Below are 19,941 nucleotides of genomic sequence, written 5' to 3'. Positions count from 1 at the left end.
GCACTGGGAGACTGCAGATTGCTTTAAAAAAAGGGGACTTAACCAGGATTAATGGATAACCCACCAAACCACGTGATCATGAAATAAACACAGAAAACATCTGCACATGACAAATCAGCATGCCCAAGGGACTCGATATGCATTGAGCTCATGTCTTCTGATGAAAAGCATGAACCATAAGCTTCAGTCTATGAGTTATTCCCGCTCAAGGCTATGGCCTACAAAGAAGTGTGGTCAGGAAATGTCACGTTCTTTCCATTTTAATTTGAGGTTGCCTTTTTTTGGATGGTGGGGATTAATTTCCCAAACCTGGACACAGAGTTGGGCCACTTGATGATTTGCCTGTTTGTAATGTCGGACTAGCATAGCTTTGATGTTCTGAATCCAGATGTCTGCTTTATGGTCTATGATACATTCCTACGCCGTCCTTTTGGTTTCACCCAAATGCTGTAGGCCAGATCGTATGGCTATTTAGAATATAAACAACAGGAGTTGATATGATGTGGCAACATGTATAAAAATTGATCATCTTGCCGGATTGCGGAATTAGTTTCCTTCGACAACACTGCAACAAACGGAACATTTCAGGCAAGAATGTACTGTCTTCAGATGGGACTGAGGACCTCTCCATGTTAAAAAGTCTGCTCTAATTATATTGCAGCGAGAGGATTAGCTATAATACTGCGTGCTCACATGACGCCTCGTACAAACTGCGTCCCGCGGCACAGACTTTTATTTTCTCTGCTCTGACCACTTCTGCACTGTTTCTCCCCATGTTTATGTCTGGACAATACACGTATCACACACACTGACCTTTTCTTCACCATTATGTATTGCAGTGTGTTTGTTTGCTGGGAAACAGAGAGGCCATGACAAAGGATCACCAGATCTCCGAAATGCATTTGCCACTTATGTTCTGTTTTCCTCTGTCTTTTTGCAATACTGCTTTAACTATTAAAGTGGTTATCTATGTAATAGTTTCATACATTTGTCATTTTGTGTTTACAAATCTGCTTGAATGTTTGTGGTAGTGTGCTCATGCGCAGATGCTATGTGAGCACACAGTATTATAACTAGCTCACTATAATCATCTCACTGCCTTTGTTTACCCGGAAGCTACTGGGTTACTGCATGGTATTTGCTCAGTTGTTCGACTGAAGTATTGTTATTAGAATTTGGTGGTGCCCACTGTTAGGACAGTTTTTCTAAAGTCCTACCAAGTCTTCATAAATAACCATATCTGAGGCATTAGAAAAACTCCACTCTTAATATAAGGCTGTACCACCTGAGAATGTTTGGTAGCATGGACAAAGCAGTCATGCCTATTTTAGGAGGCAACGAGGGCTGTAGGTCAGTACCAAGAAATTGTAGCATACATATGGTTCAAAACACCACTGACACACTAAGCATTGTAAAAATAATGGTTTCTTTTAAATACAGTAGGCCAAGATAAATCTCAGGGAAGTAAGAACTATTCACATAAGTTCTAAAGACATTTATAAAACCAACAGGATGGTAGGATGGTTTAATTAAATTGCCCTGTAGATTACACGTGTTTCGGCAAGGTGCCTTTCTCAAATCAGGGCATATCTAGGTGCAATAAATCATAAGTGAAAATGTTACGTATGCATTCAACAAACACCATATTCCATGTCACATTTGCAAAGATCAAAAATGGGAAAGTCAAGAGAAAAGTGCAGTCAGCCATAACATAGAAAAGAAAAGTTCAGCAATTGACATATTACCTAAATGCATTTCCATTAAAGTTCAAAAATGACAGAGAGAAAGGGTGGGGGATAGGGGAGGATACATAGGGGTAGAGAAAATCAGAGATATACAAAAAATTGAAAATTAGTGAGTGGTTGTGATGAATCCATTTTGTGCTAAATGTGCAGTAAGGTAAAGGGTCCTTTCTTACCCAGCATTGTTTCTTGTAACCATTACTGATGTAATAACTGGGATCAATCCCAACTGCGAGGTAGAAGGATGGGGGAGGGAGGAAAAACAGTGGCGGTTTTTATCGTTAGTTATACCAAGTCTGCTCATTACGTTCAGTTTCAGTTCACACCTAAAGATACTGATCTTGTTGTGTCAGGGGGCAAAGCTTGCGCTGCCCTTGGCTCTATATAAGTAAAAATGCATTTTTAATTGCATTTTTAAATCCATTCAGGGTTCTTGTTGAGATACACCATTACTGTGCAAGCTACATTGCACTTAGGTATCAAAGAGCCATTGTTTAGTACTCATGCATATGAATATTTTAAGCACTTCTTTGAATGTTAAAAGCCATGAGCTGGCAAGTGCATTACTAATTACTGCCTTTGTCTCCATGTAAATGAAAATGCATTTTTTAATCCATTCGAAGTTCTTATTGAGGTGCACAGTTTCAGAGCATGCTAAATTGCACTTAGGTATCTAAACAAGTCATTAATTGGCACTCATGTGTGTAAACAATGTTTTAAACACTTATTTCAATGTGAACTGCCATAAGTGGCAAGAGCGCTACTGTATTAACACAACTGTGCGTCCGTATATTGCAATTAATGCATCTAGATGCGATTAGATATGAGGGTGGGTGGTCTACCATAAACCCCAGGGTTTACCTGAAAATGTCGTTTCCGCGTCCCGCGTTGTGGCAAAGTAGAGCTGTGATCCCTGCTTGTTGTCATGTAATGAATGGTTTTCCTGGTAACTTGGTCCCTTGTTTGTGTCAGTTGGACTGTCTGTAAGTGTATGCGTTAGTGTCGGCCATGTTGGAAGGTGTTCGGGCATTGTTTTAGAATAGGAAAAGAGAAATAAAAGGCGTTGTACGTCCTGATAGTGGACAGTCACTAGAAAGGAATGAATGTGCGTAACAGATCGTCTATTACCTGGAAATGTAAGGAAATTGGTAGGGGCAAAGTTTGCTCAAATTCCGTTTTGGCTGCTATCTGAGATTTCAAAAAAGGTTTCTAATTGTCCTTAAGTCAAAAATGGTTAACATTTAAAGCCTCATTGTAATAGAAGGGCTAAAGATGGGGTCTGATAATAAAAGTGCCAGTTCGTCTCATGTGATTCCAAAACAGTGTATTGTGGGAATTGTGGTCCTGCGTAGGTAGCGTTTCTAAGGAGGCTCGGAATTGCCTAAAAGTCATATGTGGTAACCCTGGCAAGGTGCATAACTTATTCATATTGTTAGATGAGGGAGTTCATGTCATTTGTGCAATTATTGTATATGTATACAAGTTCGTCTTATGTGATTCCAAAACAGTGTATTGTGGGAATCGTGGTCCTGCGTAGGTAGCGTTTCTAAGGATGCTTGGAATTGCCTAAAAATCATATGTAGTAACCCTGGCAAGGTGCATACATTATTCATATTGTTAGATGAGGGAGTTCATGTCATTTGTGCAATTATTGTATATGTATAGCATTATGTGCTAGTCCCTGACTGTATCTCATGTGTAGAGGATAGGAATGTTGGTTAACATATTAATCCTAGTTATAGTAGGAAGATTAAACATGGGGTCTGGTAATAATGATGCCCATTCATATCATGTAATTCCAAAGCAGTGTATTGTGGGAATCGTAGTCATGTAAAGGTAACATTTCTAAGGATGCTTGGAATCACCCGAAACTCATATGTAATAGACCTTGTAAGATACATAACATTTACATATTGTTTGATAAAGGGGTCCATGTCATTGTACTACATGTATGGCATTATGTGCTGGTCCCTAACTATATTTCTTGTGTAGATGGCCTAATCATTACAGTAAATATTACAGAAAGTATGCCATCTCATTGTCCGTGTTAAGACCAGAGTCTACACTTCTGAAACAACAGATATATTTGGCCTCTTCACGGCATAGGAGCAGTTCTTGGTTGCCGCCCCTCGGTCCCAATGATACTCTCTTTAAACCTATGAATCTGATGTCTCTTTTGTCTTGCAATTGATGAGCTTTCTGCCAATGGTCTGCCAGAGGTAGGTTCTTATCTTGACTGCCGATTGTTGAGAGGTGCTCTGTAATCCTTGTCCGTAGCTCTCTGATTGTGCTACCAATGTAAGTTTCTTTACAAATACATATAATTGCATAGACGACGTACTTGGTCTGGCAATTAATTTGTTCCTTTATTTTTATTTGAATACCATTTAAGTCTCTGTAGGTGTCTGTGCTGGTTGTTGCATATCTGCACATGCTGCAAGTGCCACATTTTCTAAAACCTGGCTTGGGTCATCTAGCCAGGTCTGAACTTTTTGTTTTGTCTTCTCAGGTAGTAATGATGGGCTTAGGCTTGTGCGGAGTGTTCTCGCTCTTCTGTAAATTATAGAAGGATGATCATGAATAAAGATCCCTACGTGCGGATCAAGTTTGAGCAGATACCAACTTTTTTAACGAATTTTTCTGATCTCATGGTTGTTGGCACAATATGTTGTGATGAATTGTACTTTGTTATCTTTCCTAGGTTTGGCCTTTTTTATCAGAGTTTGTGATCTTGGTATTAGTTGTGCTTTGTCTTGGGCGACTCGTACTCTTTTCGGTGAATAACCTCTGGCTTTAAATCTATTGGTTAGGAGATTGCATCCTTCCTTGAAGTGTGCTGGGTCCGCGCAATTCCTTGTCGCTCTTATGAATTCCCCTTTTGGGATGTTTCTGATCACCGGTTCATGATGGCAACTGGTGGCAAACAGTGTAGAGTTAACTTCTGTCTCTTTTCAATAAGTTCTGGTTATGAGTCGGTTGTTTTGTGTTCAAATTGTTAGGTCCAAAAAGTTAATATCCGATTGGCTGCTTGTGCCTGTGAATTCAATAGCCCAACTGTTGTTGTTGATCTGGAGTCTGAAGTCTTCCAAGTCTTGTAAGGTACCATTCCAAATGAAAAAGACATCATCAATATAACGTGTCCATTTGATGACCTTAGTTTTGTATGTGTCTGTTGTAAAGATCAGGAGGTCCGCGAACATTCCCAGGACCAGGTTGGCCAATGCTGGGGCGTAGTTGACCCCCATTGCAATGCCTCTTCTCTGTTTATAGAATTGATTTTCAAATATGAAGATGTTATTTTCTAATGTCGCCATAAGTATTTCTTTTATCATGCACACATAGGGGAAATGAGATGCTGATTCCTTCATGAATGTGTAGGTTATTGTGTCCAATGCCAAATTGTGACCAATAGATGTATATAGGGCTTTGACATCCCAGGTGGCAAGGTGGTATGTTGGGAGCCATTCAATTTCTTCTGCCATTTGGATTGCTGATGTAGTATCCTTCAAATATGCTTGAATTGCTTGTGCTCTAGGTCGCAGTATGTGGTCAAGATATTCTGCTAAAGGCTCGGTTGCCCAGCCTATTCCGCTGAGAATGGGTCTCCCCTCTGGAATGTTGGTGAATGGATTGTGTACCTTCGGGAGAAAGTATATTGTTGGAATGGTCGGTTTGGGAACGAGTAGGAAACTTTTTTCTTCATCCGAAATGAGCCCTTGACGGTGCCACCCTTGAATTAAGTTGCTCAGGTCTGTAATGATAGCATTCCTTGGATTGGAGGGCAGTACCTCGTAACAGTTCGGTGTCTCTAAATGTTGCTGTGCCATTTTGATATAATCTTGTCTGTTCATCACAATGATGTTCCCGCCCTTATCGGCTTCCTTAATGACTAATTCCTTGTTGGTTCTTAGAAGTAGAAGTGCTTCTTTTTCTTGTATTGTTAAATTTTCTCGTTTCCCTTTCTTGTTAGTTCTTCCCTGTGTGTCATGAGACTTGTGTAGATCTTGTGCCACTGCTTTGTAGAAAGCGTCTATCATGTTGTCAGGTGCCAGTTGTGGGAGGAATTTGGACTGTGGTCTAAGCTCTTTTTGTATTAAACCGATTGGGTGAATGTCCAATTCTCGCAAAGTTTGATGTATTGGAAAAGTGTCTGGTTCTTGGAGTGATCTCAGTAGGTGTATGTTTTCCAAGTCTTCGATGGTGACTTCACTGATGGGAACTTTTTCTTTTTGCTTGTACTGTTTGCCAGCTTGTGTTGCAACATTTTTTGAGTTTCAATTTTCTCACAAATTTAAACAGGTCAATGGCCCTCATTACGACCTTGGCGGAGGACCATGGTGCAATTTGCACCATGGTCCATGGCGCTAAGCTGCCAACTCCGCCATGGGGGTTGGCGGACTTACCGCCCCATTCCGAGGTTGGCGGGGCGGTAAGTCCCCAATCCCCATTTACCCTTCCCCATTCCCATTCCTGGCCCCATAGGGCATAATGGGAGTGGGGAAGGCGTTAATTACGCCACCGTAAATTACGGTGGCGTAATTAACAACAAGGTCCCTTAGCGCCATGGATTTTAACGCCTGCTAAAAGCAGGCGTTAAAATCACCATGGCGCTAAGGGAACTCGTACTCAGGCGGGAAGGTACGCCATGGTTTACGCCGGCGTAAACCCCTTACCGCCTGGGTCCTAATGAGGGCCAATGTGTACTTGTACAGGTTCAAGATACGATGTCGGTGCAAATGATAGGCCCCTATTAAGCTATCTTATTTGATCTTCCGTAAGTTCCACTCTTGATAAATTCATCACCAAATTATTTATTTGGTCTTTTTCGCTGCTTCCCTGGCCGCCACTCTCGTTAATCTGCGATAATCGTCTAATGCGTCAGGGTTGCCGGAGTCTACCTGCCCCCCTCCTTCCTCTCCTCCTAGTAAAGGCTGCGTCTTGTCTGGTCAGTTCTGTATCTGAAAACGGACTTGCTTTTGAATTTGTGTCCTGTTGCCTTTCTTATATCTCCTAATCTGGTTAAGGAAACCATGTGCTGTTTTGGGTATATTATCTGCAGTAAGTCCATCGCCTTCTGAGGACTCCTCTGTCTCTGAGCTGACAGGGGAGGTATTGGGCGTACTTTCCCTAGAAGTTGGTTTATCTAATTTGTTATATTTCTCCTGGAAAGTATACACTCTGTCTTTGTTGTAATCTCTTACATCTCTGAAGAATTTTCTGAGTTTCCGTAACCTGATGTCATCTTGGTACTCCTTTAGTATCTCGTACATCTTGAGATAATTCTTTTCTTTGGTTACTTGTAATGCTTTTGCATCTGAGATTTCCTTTTTAATATTTTCAATTTGTTCAGATGCTCTTTTCTGTTCTCGGGTTGCGTGTTCTATCAGCATTTCAAGCATTTGTTTGGAGCATGTGTTCAAGTTTGTTTCCCAATCTTCCGCTAGATCCTTATCCTCGTCTTTGTTAAAATCCGGAAAGATCAAAATTCGTAGTCCTCTTGGTATTTGTTGTTTGCTTAGATAATTTTTTAGAGAAATGATTTCCCAACATTTGTCTATTTCTTTACGTGATGCCCGTTCCAATTTTATGAATTTATATCATAAGTCTTCACGTTTTTGATTCCCGCTTCCAAATGCATCAACATTGCTACCTTTAGGAGTGAATAGGTTTTTGGCTTCCTCTTCCCGATTCTCAAGGTATTCCGCCATTGGGCATGAAGTTGATATGGTCTGCGCGGTATGTGTTATCTGTGAATCAGACTAATGTGAAGGAACTTTTGGGTTGATATCACTTTATGCCTCCGCGACCTGGTTAATTGCAAAAATTTGCGCTGTCGCATTGGTGTGTCATAGAACGGAGACTTTGAGTTCCTCTACTCCGTTTGTTAAACTCAAAAAACAAGCTGCTGTGACTGCACCATATTACTGCGCCAGAAGAAAATAAGGCTGAATCCGGGTAGGGTTATGTGATAGGATGGTTTAATTAAATTGCCCTATAGATTACACGTGTTTCGGCAAGGTGCCTTTCTCAAATCAGGGCATATCTAGATGCAATAAATCACAAGTGAAAATGGTACGTATCCATTCAACAAACACCATATTCCATGTCACATTGCAAAGATCAAAAATGGGAAAGTCAAGAGAAAAGTGCAGTCAGCCATAACATAGAAAAGAAAAGTTCAGCAATCGACATATTACCCAAATGCATTTCCATTAACGTTCAAAAATGACAGAGAGAAAGGGTGGGGGGAAAGGGGAGGATAAATAGGGGTAGAGAAAATCAGAGATATACAAAAAATTGAAAATTAGTGAGTGGTTGTGATGAATCCATTTTGTGCTAAATGTGCAGTAAGGTAAAGAGTCCTTACTTACCCAGCATTGTTTCTTGTAACCATTACTGATTAATAACTGGGATCAATCCCAACTGCGAGGTAGAAGGATGGGCGAGGGAGGAAAAACAGTGGTGGTTTTTATCATTAGTTATACCAAGTCTGCTCATTACGTTCAGTTTCAGTTCACACCTAAAGATCCTGATCTTGTGTCAGGGGGCAAAGCTTGCGCTGCCCTGGGCTCTATATAAGTGAAAATGCATTTTTTGAACCATTCAGGGTTCTTGTTGCTCGTGCTGCCCTTGGCTCTGTATAAGTGAAAATGCATTTTTAATTGCATTTTTAAATCCATTCAGGGTTCTTGTTGAGATACACCATAACTCTGCAAGCTGTATTGCATTTAGGTATCAAAGAGTCATTGTTTAGTAATCATGCATATGAATATTTTAAGCACTTCTTTGAATGTTAAAAGCCATGAGCTGGCAAGTGCATTACTAATTACTGCCTTTGTCTCCATGTAAATGAAAATGCATTTTTTAATCCATTCAAAGTTATTCTTGAGGTGCACAGTTTCTGAGCATGCTAAATTGCACTTAGGTATCTAAACAAGTCATTAATTGGCACTCGTGTGTAAACAATGTTTTAAACACTTATTTCAATGTGAACTGCCATAAGTGGCAAGAGCGCTATGTTAGGCAGAAACCTGTGCAGTTCCCTCTGGGACCGCTGCAAAAGATTTAAGACTACAGGTGTTTGGCAGTAAACCCACGTGGTAGCAGTCTGTACCACACAGATTCACTTGGTAGCTGTGGCTGAGCAGTCAGACTTCCCTCAAGAAGAGTTAGGCAGTATACAGAGTATTCACAATAGGTCAAGAGCACACAATAGAACAAGTAAACACTGACCAGGGCTTGGTGTAAAAGAGATATAATTATTTATTTAAAACCACATATAGAAAAACACACAGGCACTAGTAGTAAGCAATTCAAAAACATGGTCACTAAAAGATATACACTCCCTAAAAAGAATATTAGACAAGTCTTAAGTAAAGCCCGACTTATTTTCAGACAGCGGTGAGCGCTTAACGTAGATGGCACTCCAATAACTCGTTTTAAAAGGGAGAGAAAAGCAGAGAACAAGTTGAAACAGATCCCAACACTTTTACAAGAACATAACAAGAGAGGAAGGCAAGGTAAAACCGTGAATTCAGAGTCAATAGGCTGGATCCGCTTTAAGGGGATCGAAACGAAATGTGTCCAAGGTCACACGGTTGCAGTGCACAAAAAGTCTTGTAATGGTTCAAAAAGGAGTTGGACCAAGGAAAGGGACCAGTTAGAGGGTCAAGGCGGCCAGCCAGGCCAGAAGGTTAAGGAGTTATTATTACTTTGTAGCAATCTTTAGAAAGGGAGGCCTGGCAGACACCGTACCTTAAAGTGGTGAGAACACTCCAGCGGGGGCTGTTGTTCATGGCAGCGGGTGCAAGTCGGTGCTTCGTCCGGGGGAAGAGAAGATCTCGTCGGGGAGGAAGACAGGAGTCCGTTGCACTGCCAGGGAAGAAACCAGCCGCGGAGTTTCTCAGGTACAAGGAGCGGTCCGTTGATTCGCGGTTCAGTGGTGAGTGGCTATCCGGCTGCCGGGGTGCTTGGCACGGGCAGTTCGACCACAAACCGGTCTGGGGTGCGAAGAAAAGAAGGTAAACTGGTTGTTCCCACCAGTCAGGGGAAGAAGCCTCTCCACCCGGGAGATCTTCTCTGTTGTCGGGAAGTGGTGAGTCGGTTCTGCAGGGCTCCGCCGGTGGTGTTGTCGTGGTAGGTCGGCTCAGATTCTCCCTCGTCGGATTCTCAGGTCCTGTGGCGACTTCTGAAGTTCCAGGCCCCAAAGCCCTGCTTTTATGCAGCATACCCCCATTCACTCAGCCTAGCTGTCAATCACCGGCTCACCACTTGGGCCAATCACACAAGAGTGCGACTTGAGTTACCAAGGTAACTCAGTCCAGGGTGCCTTAACCCCCTCCCACACCCCCTGTGGTACCCAGACAGAGTGGCACCACTGTTGGAGGCTTCTGTGGATAAGCCCGCCAAAAAGTGGAACAAAGGGCTCGACTTGGGTTGGAGTCACAGACGAGAACACAAACGCCATTTTAGAATCGAGTCCTGGCAAAAAATACCAACCGGCGAATTAATATTAATTAAATAAACCAGCGGTATGTTCGAGGCTATGAGAATTAAATAATTAAAGTTGGTAGCCTCGAACAATGGGAAAATCCCATAGAGAAATATTCGCGGTCGAATATAACAAGTAGTTTCCACTGCCACCAGCCAAAACTCGATCAGGGGGGACGGAGACGTGCCCCCTCGACTAACAGACCCCGGGGCAATCAAATATGATGGTTTGTACTGGTTTCTGTTAATAATTTGGGACTAGTAAAGCCAATGGTGACTTTACATGCCCTGGGAGACAGTAGTCAGTCCCAGGGTATGGAGTCTATGGTGGGGTGTCACTATGACACCCCTGTTTTACTGCACGGAGGGTGCTGTGTAACACACATAGTAAAAACACGAGACCCTATGGAGTAAAGGACCCCATAGCCCATAAAACACATTAACAGTCAAAGGAACACCATAAATCATGTCCAAGAGTGGGAAAAAAGAGTCTCACTCTTGGCAGGAGAAAATAAACAAACTCCAGAAATCCAGCAAAGCTGCTGGGGGACTCACTAGGTTAGGAAATTCAGCCTAAAGAGAGAATTCTCCCTAACACGCTACTGTATTAACACGACCGTGCGTCCGTATATTGCAATTAATGCATCTAGATGCGATTGAATATGAGGGTGGGTGGGCTACCATAAACCCCAGTAAACCCTAATCCTAGTTATAGTAGGAAGATTAAACATGGAGTCTGGTAATAATGATGCCCATTCATATCATTTAATCATTTAATTCCAAGGCAGTGTATTGTGGGAATCGTAGTCATGTAAAGGTAACATTTCTAAGGATGCTTGGAATCACCCGACCCCATGTTTAATCTTCCTACTATAACTAGGATTAATACGTTAACCAACATTCCTATCCTCTACACATGAGATACAGTCAGTGACTAGCACATAATGCTATACATATACAATAATTGCACAAACAACATGAACTCCCTCATCTAACAATATGAATAAGTTATGCACCTTGCCAGGGTTACTACATATGATTTTTATGCAATTCCAAGCATCCTTAGAAACGCTACCTACACAGGACCACGATTCCCACAATACACGGTTTTGGAATCACATGAGATGAACTGGCACTTTTATTATCAGACCCCATCTTTAGCCCTTCTATTACAATGAGGCTTTATATGTTAACCAACATTTCCTTTTCCAAAAATATTTGGAAACATTTTTGACTTAAGGACAATTAGAAACCTTTTTTGAAATCTCAGATAGCAGCCAAAACGGAATTTGAGCAAACTTTGCCCCTACCATTTTCCTTACATGTCCAGGTAATAGACGATCTGTTACGCACATTTATTCCTTTCTAGTGACTGTCCACTATCAGGACGTACAACGCCTAGGCCTTTATTATTTCTCTTTTCCTATTCTAAAACAATGTCTGAACACCTTGCAACATGGCCGGCACTAACGCATACACTTACAGACAGTCCCAATTGACACAAACAAGGGACCAAGTTACCAGGAAAACCATTCATTACATGACAACAAGCAGGGATCACAGCTCTACTTTGCCATGACGCGGGACGCGGAAACAACATTTTCAGGTAAACCCTGGGGTTTATGGTAGCCCACCCACCCTCATATCCAATCGCATCTAGATGCATTAATTGCAATATATGGACGCACTGTCGTGTTAATACAGTAGCGCTCTTGCCACTTATGGCAGTTCACATTGAAATAAGTGTTTAAAACATTGTTTACACACATGAGTGCCAATTAATGACTTGTTTAGATACCTAAGTGCAATTTAGCATGCTCAGAAACTGTGCACCTCAATAAGAACTTCAAATGGATTAAAAAATGCATTTTCATTTACATGGAGACAAAGGCAGTAATTAGTAATGCACTTGCCAGCTCATGGCTTTTAACATTCAAAGAAGTGCTTAAAATATTCATATGAATGAGTTCTAAACAATGACTCTTTGATACCTAAGTGCAATGTAGCTTGCACAGTAATGGTGTATCTCAACAAGAACCCTGAATGGATTTAAAAATGCAATTAAAAATGCATTTTCACTTATATAGAGCCAAGGGCAGCACGAGCAACAAGAACACTGAATGGTTCAAAAAATGCATTTTCACTTAAATAGAGCCCACGGCAGCGCAAGATCTGCCCCCTGACACAACAAGATCAGGATCTTTAGGTGTGAACTGAAACTGAACGTAATGAGCAGACTTGGTATAACTAACAATAAAAACCGCCACTGTTTTTCCTCCCTCCCCCATCCTTCTACCTCGCAGTTGGGATTGATCCCAGTTATTACATCAGTAATGGTTACAAGAAACAATGCTGGGTAAGAAAGGACCCTTTACCTTACTGCACATTTAGCACAAAATGGATTCATCACAACCACTCATTAATTTTCCATTTTTAGTATATCTCTGATTTTCTCTACCCCTATTTATCCTCCCCTATCCCCCACCCTTTCTCTCTGTCATTTTTGAACTTTAATGGAAATGCATTTGGGTAATATGGCAATTGCTGAACTTTTCTTTTCTATGTTATGGCTGACTGCACTTTTCTCTTGACTTTCCCATTTTTGATCTTTGCAATGTGACATGGAATATGGTGTTTTTTGAATGCATACGTAGCATTTTCACTTATGATTTATTGCATCTAGATATGCCCTGATTTGAGAAAGGCACCTTGCCGAAACACGTGTAATCTATAGGGCAATTTAATTAAACCATCCTATCACATAACCCTACCCAGATTCAGCCTTATTTTCTTCTGGCGCAGTAATATGGTGCAGTCACTTTTGCTATATAAACCTATTACACTATTTCTATTACAGGAATAGATAGTTTAACCAATGATACTTTTCAGAAGTATAATATACAGTTCCAAGGTAAGTAGCAAAGTTATAACTATTTTATAAGTGCTCTAAAGAAGTACGGGGAAAGCATAACCCATTTATACACATTTAGAAAGACACAATGGGCCTCATCACGAGTTGGGCGGTATATACTGCCCAACCTAATAACGTTACCACCACCCGGTCCGGCGCTATTAGCGCCGGATCAAGGGTTGGGCGGTAATGAGTATTCCCCTCGGGGGCATTTACGGCGCAATTAGCGCACGCTAATAGCGTTGAGCTAATTGCGCCCAGAAATGGGCGTAAAAGTGGCGCATTTACCCCCTGCTCAGAGCGCGGGGTAAATGCTGCTAGACTCGTGCTTGGACGGAGCCTTAAATGCGAAGGTAATAGCATTACCGCCGCATTTAAGGGCTAACGCCCAACTCGTGATGAGGCCCAATGTATTTCAAGGTAAATAAGGAACCGATTATACTTTTAAGAATGACATTCAGCAATTCACAGGTAAGATCTTGTATAATTTTAAGAGGGGCTACAAACAACTCAAAGGCAAGTATTAACTCCAAGACTGTTTTAGAAATGCACTAAAGCAGATCAGGAAAAGCAAAATCTAATAGCACACATTTAGAAGAGCACATAACTAATCAAGGTGGGTAAATCCTACTGGAAGGCTTTTACACTAATTCCCTTTAGAAATGATAAAAAACTACCAACTCTATTACTTTTTGGAAGAGTGAACCACAATTCAAAGCTAGTAAAATAATGTTTATCCTTTTCAAAGAAGCAACAAGCATCTTAAAGGTAAGTATTAACTTGTAGACACTTTGTAACTTATTCTATTACAGAACCAAAGTTACTTAGCAACTCATTTACAAGTAGGTACTTTCAACACTTGTTACAGATTTCAAGACAAAAGCCTTATCATCAAAGTCCTTCCCTATTTATAGAGCATGAGTTTTCTCAGTGGCAGAGGTGGGACCCTGGTGGTCTAGGGGGCAGCTGTAGGCAGGTCAGGCTAGGTTTCAGTTGCAGGAAAGTCAGAGTTCCAGAGGCTATTGCTTCAGGCAAGTATCACTTTAGAGTTAGTTGAAAAGTGCTTAGGGACTTCACAGAAGGCTCTCTATGTGCGGTTCAGCATTAGGCCTGGGCGAAGGGTATGGGCAAACTCCCAAACACTAGAATCACCCACTCAGCCTCATAGGATACATACAAGACTAAAGGTAAGCCAATACAGTACCTCAGCAGAAAAGAAGAGCTTCTGGATGGATGCCTTCAAGATGCAGCAGCACAGAACCCAGTCCTTGGGTTCTTGGTCTCGATACTGAAGAAATGGACACTGAAGGGAAACTGGTGGCAGCGAGCAATGAGGGAGGCTTCCAACAAAGGATTCTTCACAGCTCTCTGATCTGGTGCCCTTTTACAGGTACCTGATGAAGAACGAATATTGCAGGCCAGATTCTCTTCACTAATCTGGTCCTGCAATCCGGTGAAGGGACTTCAAGGATTTGAATCGTAACTCTGGAGGACCAGCAGGAGGCCACCAAAGTTTTGGATGGAATCGGACTTCAGAAGACCTTGCACTGCACTTAGGCTCGAGGTCCCCTTGTATTGGCAGTTTGCAGCCCAGTAAGTTCACAGCACATCGATGGATGACTTGTTTTGCAGGTCTTCTCTAGAGTAGTGGATCTCACCAGCCTCTCGGTGGGGGTTGTCGCATTCGAGACCCCCAGGTCGAGTGGAAGGAAGGGTTACTTCAGGCTCCAGTAGCACAGCAGGTTCTCCGGTTGCTGGAAATGGTTACAGCCATCGTTTCTTCATCTTCCTCTTCGGATTTGGTTCCAGTGGTCGGGTTGCCAGCAGCTTCAAGGATCAGAGTATTTATCAGAAACTACAGCTTAACTTCTGCAAACTTTCCCTGCAGTTTACAGAAAGGGGGGGTATGGCTGTCCAATCAGGACAGCCAACTCCCCAGTAGGAACTGCTTCATTTCAGGCAAGGTGAAAGACAAAGGGCTGCAGAATTTTGGATTCCTTTCTCGCTTCGTGCCTTCTCAGACACTCTGGAGCCTCTGTGGGGAATACAAAATGTTCCTGCCGAAGAGAAAACTTCAACCAGGATCATTCCCACCTAGGATAGCAGAAGAAAACCTCAGAAACACCAAGCAAACGAGAAATGGCAAAAAAGAAGCCCACCATGCTAGCAGAATGGTGACCCTCTTGTGCTTTACCGCAACTGATTTGACAGCCTGGTAGTAATAATGACTAAAAGACATAAAAGTAGTTTCAATGCCACCAGCCATTCAAGTTAACTCACAATTGTAACATAAATGTTACCACCCATCCTAAGCCCAAAGGATATTTTCTTCTGCTTTCCTTTCCTTTAAAGTCAACGTGGCTTATTTTTGTGAGAGCGTTATTACTTTTTCTAGCACTGTTTTCAGGACGGTGTTTGAGTAAATGCTTCCATTGAACTTTGCCAGAGTTGTGTCTAGCAGGTTTTATAAACACAGTTGTCCGATATTTATTCAGCAAATTCTAAATAGTTGAGAAAACAGCAAAGAACACTTCATGGCTGCAGGATGTATCGACATGGCATGCTGCACTGTACTGTGGTCTGTTGGTTTGGAATATGCCCCAAATGCAGGTGAGTGTCATAGTCTCCAATCTGCCAGATTACTTTCCTGTTTTATACCTGGTTATAATATAGTTATTTCACTACCCAAATCGATCACGAAGGGGACTTTAAAGACCCGTGGAATGTTCTTGGAAGCCACTGCCTCCCACGGGTTCATCGTACAAGCTGTGATGAAGTGCCCTGCTTCTAAGGGATAGCGATCCGGTGACCAAGAGGCCGGGTACCGATGCCTGGCTACGTGAGGTAAGTCAGGCGGATTGGGGAGAATCCCCTGGTTCATCCCAACATCTCCCTGGAGTGTGGCAGGAATTGTTACATAGGCCAAACTAACAACATAGCCCTTTAAGAGACCCACATCATCCTCTGAAGCTGCAGGGAGATGTGGAAGCAATGCCTGCAGAAAGACTGGCCCTGCAGGGAAGAGATATTCAAATGCTCACTTATCCAACTAAGTTTGTGGGCTATGCCCCGGAAAAGCCATTTCTTGAGTGTTGGGACTTGGGAACACAAAAACCCTGCAAAAGTGCGCTGCTCCTCTTAGCAGAGTACACAGTGCACGGCACAGGCATGATGGTACCTGGCAATGATATGGGGTTGCTCCATGGAGCCACGTAATAAGGGGGGGTTGTCTTGTGACCAGGCTGAGTACCACCCGCACATTCAAACACACTAATCCAATATGACCACTAATCATTTAACACACATGTTAGCAATAGGAAATGGCCCAAGGGAGAGGATAGGCACCATGAAAGAGGCCTGCTTAGGTAGATAATAATTGGTAGTTTGGAGAGAGCCGCGGTAAAGAGAAGGATCGTCCTGGAGGTGAGACAGAATTTGTTTTGGGGGTGGCTGGAGGAACAGAAGTAACTGACAGCAAGAATAAGGAGGTGACTTGGAGGAGTGCAATGAGGTTGGATGGAAAGAGATGCCCAGGAGGCTGGATAGAGAGACCCAGGAGGTTTCAGAAAGAAGGGAGCCAGGAAGCTGGGAAGAGAGAGACTTATGTGGCTGTGAAGAGACAGACCCAGGGGGTTGGGATGAGAGAGAACTACGAAGTTGAGAGAAGGAGGATCCAGGAGGGTGGGAAAAGAGAGACCCAGGAGAGTGGGCAGAGAGAGAACCAGGAGGTTGGGAAGCGGGACACCCAGGACACTGGAGAGATCAACACCTACGAAGAGGCAGAGAGAGGTATTTGGAAGGTTGGGAAGAGTGAAACCCAAAGGGCTGTGGAGGGAGACAAAAGCGGTGAACAGCAGGACAAAGAAATGTTGCAAATAAATGGGAAGGAGGGTGAGGAAAGACCAAGTGGTGAGGAGCAGCGAAGAACACCAGTAGAATGATGATGTAGTGAGAACAGAGAAGAAGGTGGTAAAATTAACAGAGAAGGTGTTAAAAGAGCAGACTCATCCTGGCAAGTGGCTATAAAGGTGGCAGAGAAAAGAGTAGACAAAGAACTGAAGGAAGAAACCATAGCACAGTTTGCATGAGGAGGAGACAAGAAGGAGGAGAGCCTGAACAGGCAGAAACAGAGAGGGAAGTAGTCCCAGATACACCCTACATCTAGCAGATCAGTGGGGGGTGCAAAAGGTAAGAGCACGTGGCAAAGCAATGAGGAGCTGATAGGAACTGAGACTGAGGAAGGAGTGAGTAGTGGTGACAGAGAGGGTAGACAAAACCCCAAGGAATGAGACTATTACAGAGAAGGACAGGAAAGGGGGGGATTGAGGATAAGTCGAGGGAACCCATAAGCTAGAATTAGAAGTCCCTCCCTCCAAAACCATGGCCTACATCATTCCATTTTAAAGAACCCGGGGATGCTTCTTCTGGCCCCAGGTTTTACAAGTTATGTTTTTGGGCTGATAACCAGCTCACAATGCCTGTGGTCTGAAATGTGATGGTTCATTTTTGTGAGGCTGTCATTTCCGATTTCTGTTAACCCAAATTTGGTTTGTTTTTAAAATTAACTGTGGCCATGAATTTTACAGTGAATTTTGTTCATGGTCATGGGCATCGTGCCTGCTAAGGATTTTGTCCGTTTATGTTTTTTATGCTGTGCAATTCTTCAATTCTGTCATATTTTGTTTTATTCTTTGAACTTTTTTCACTTTTGTTCTGTGTCTTTGAGTCACTTTCTGCACCTTTGTTTTAATTTAGGGATGGAATTGATATGTTTTATCATTACCATTTTGCTATACTTCATGTTTTTTTTGTTAACTTGGTGGGAAGTCTGGCTCTTGTTGTTGTAAATTTAATCTTATTGGGGTGTTGCGTTGGTAGGTATTTTTCTCTGTCATTTACTAGAGATTTGGACTTTTGAGGTTGCATTTTTTGCTTTTAATACATTTCATCTATTTCAATGTTCGTTGAAACGAGCTTGTTTATTACTTTTATGCTTCAGTGATTTTATTCTTTTAGATTTTTTTTAGATTTTTGGGAGAGGTCCTAGAGACTCTCCTTTTGATGTTTTTTCTTAGATTCCCTAGGCTCAATAGTCTTTATGGCCCTGACCGTTCTGTTAATGGTTTTACTTCTTTGTATTGTCTTTATTTTCTTTTTTTTTTGTTTCTGTTTCCCACTTTGTTTTTGACATAATGCCCCTGGAACCGAATTGTAGAACTACTGGGGACTTTACTGTTGTGTCTTGGAATGTTACTGGGGTTAATAATACCCTTAAAAGGAAGAAAGTGTTTGCAATTTTGAATGATTTGAAAACTGATATTTGCTTTATGCAAGAAAACCATATTCTATCTGGTGAGCTCTTGAATTAAGAGAAAGAATGGGTGGGTTTGGCCTATGGCTCTTCTTTCACGTCGAGATCTAGGGCAGCGGCTATTTTAATTCGCAAAAAGTTCCCAATTAAAATCTTGAGAAAGTGTACTGACAAGGAGGGAGAATGATTGTTTTATTGGTGGAGATTCAGGGTGAACAGATGATTCTTTGTAATATTTATGCTCCCACGATTGACAACGGTTGCTTTTTTAGGATGGTTGCCCAGACTCTCCTGGATTTCAACTCTCCTAACATCCTTCTCGGAGGGGACTTTAATACTATTAGTGACCCATTGATGGATAGGAGTAAAGTCAGGAGAGTGAATCGGAGTGATTTCCATCATCGGGCACTCATGGCATTGTTGGAGGAGCACAATTTGAAGGATAATTGGCGCCTTATGCATCCAGATGTTCGGGAATATAGTTTTTTCTCAGGTGCACATCATATGTATTCTCGCCTAGATATGCTTTTGACAGGTGGGGCTGTGACAGAGTTTTGTCTCCTGTGACATAGGGAACATTTCTGTGAGTGACCACAGCCCTGTGTCCATGCAATTGAGATTTAAGCACTATTTTCATAGGACTTTTTGCTGGAAATTGAATACTTCCATTCTAATGGTTGATGATATTTTGGAGAGGATAGTCTCTGAGGCAAATTTTTTTGTGGAAGAAAACCGTTCTGAGGCGGTTAGTGCACAAACTACATGGGAGGCTTTCATATGTTGTATGCGTGGGGTTTGTTTGGGGTTATCGAGTGAAAAAAAGAAGAGGGATGAGAGATCTACAGGTCTCCAAAGAATTGATGATTGACCCGTCCAATTCAGTTAAGCTTACTGTATTGAAGAAACTTAAAAAGCAAATGAATGATGTTTTGCCTTTGAGAGTGGAGCGCAGTTTATTCAATTTGCATTGTACTTATTTTGAGAAATGCGAGCGATGTGATAAATGGATCGCATATAGATTGAGACAAAAGATGTCGGAGGCCGCAATTGCTTCCGTCATTGATTCTGATGGCAGGACTGCATTCGATTTGCGTAAGATCAATTTGGCTTTTCGTGACTTTTACATGAAATTATATCGTAACGAGGCAAGAATTACTGGGGATGGGACAGTTTTTTTTGGTAACCTTGAGATACCCAAGGTTTCGGATGTTGATTGTCGACTTCTTGCAGCAGACCTTACAGTCAATGAGGTAAAAACTGCGATTTCCAAATTGAACGTGGGTAAATCGCCTGGCCCAGATGGGCTCCCATGTGAATTCTATAAAATTCTTCCGGATTCTGCTCTTGGCTTGCTAAGGGATATGTACATTGCTAGTAAATCGGCTAAGGTGCTTCCGGTCAGTACTTGTCATGCCTCTATTTCTGTGTTTTTGAAGAAAGGAAAAGATGGCAACTTCCCGGCGAATTACCGCCCTATCAGTCTTATC

General features: G+C 42.1%; 1 protein-coding gene across 3 annotated transcripts in view; it reads right to left on the bottom strand.

Moving 5' to 3' along the window:
* LOC138580850 (zinc finger protein 232-like) overlaps positions 1 to 19,941 on the bottom strand; it is a 298,959-nt gene that overhangs the window by 35,959 nt on the left and 243,059 nt on the right. The gene's annotated exons all lie outside the window — the stretch shown is intronic.

Source organism: Ambystoma mexicanum, chromosome 3p, assembly GCF_040938575.1.
Source record: "Ambystoma mexicanum isolate Mex_15411 chromosome 3p, UKY_AmexF1_1, whole genome shotgun sequence".
Lineage (NCBI taxonomy): Eukaryota > Metazoa > Chordata > Amphibia > Caudata > Ambystomatidae > Ambystoma > Ambystoma mexicanum.
Note: the sequence above shows the minus strand (reverse complement) of the source record. Positions and strands in the feature narration are given on the sequence as shown.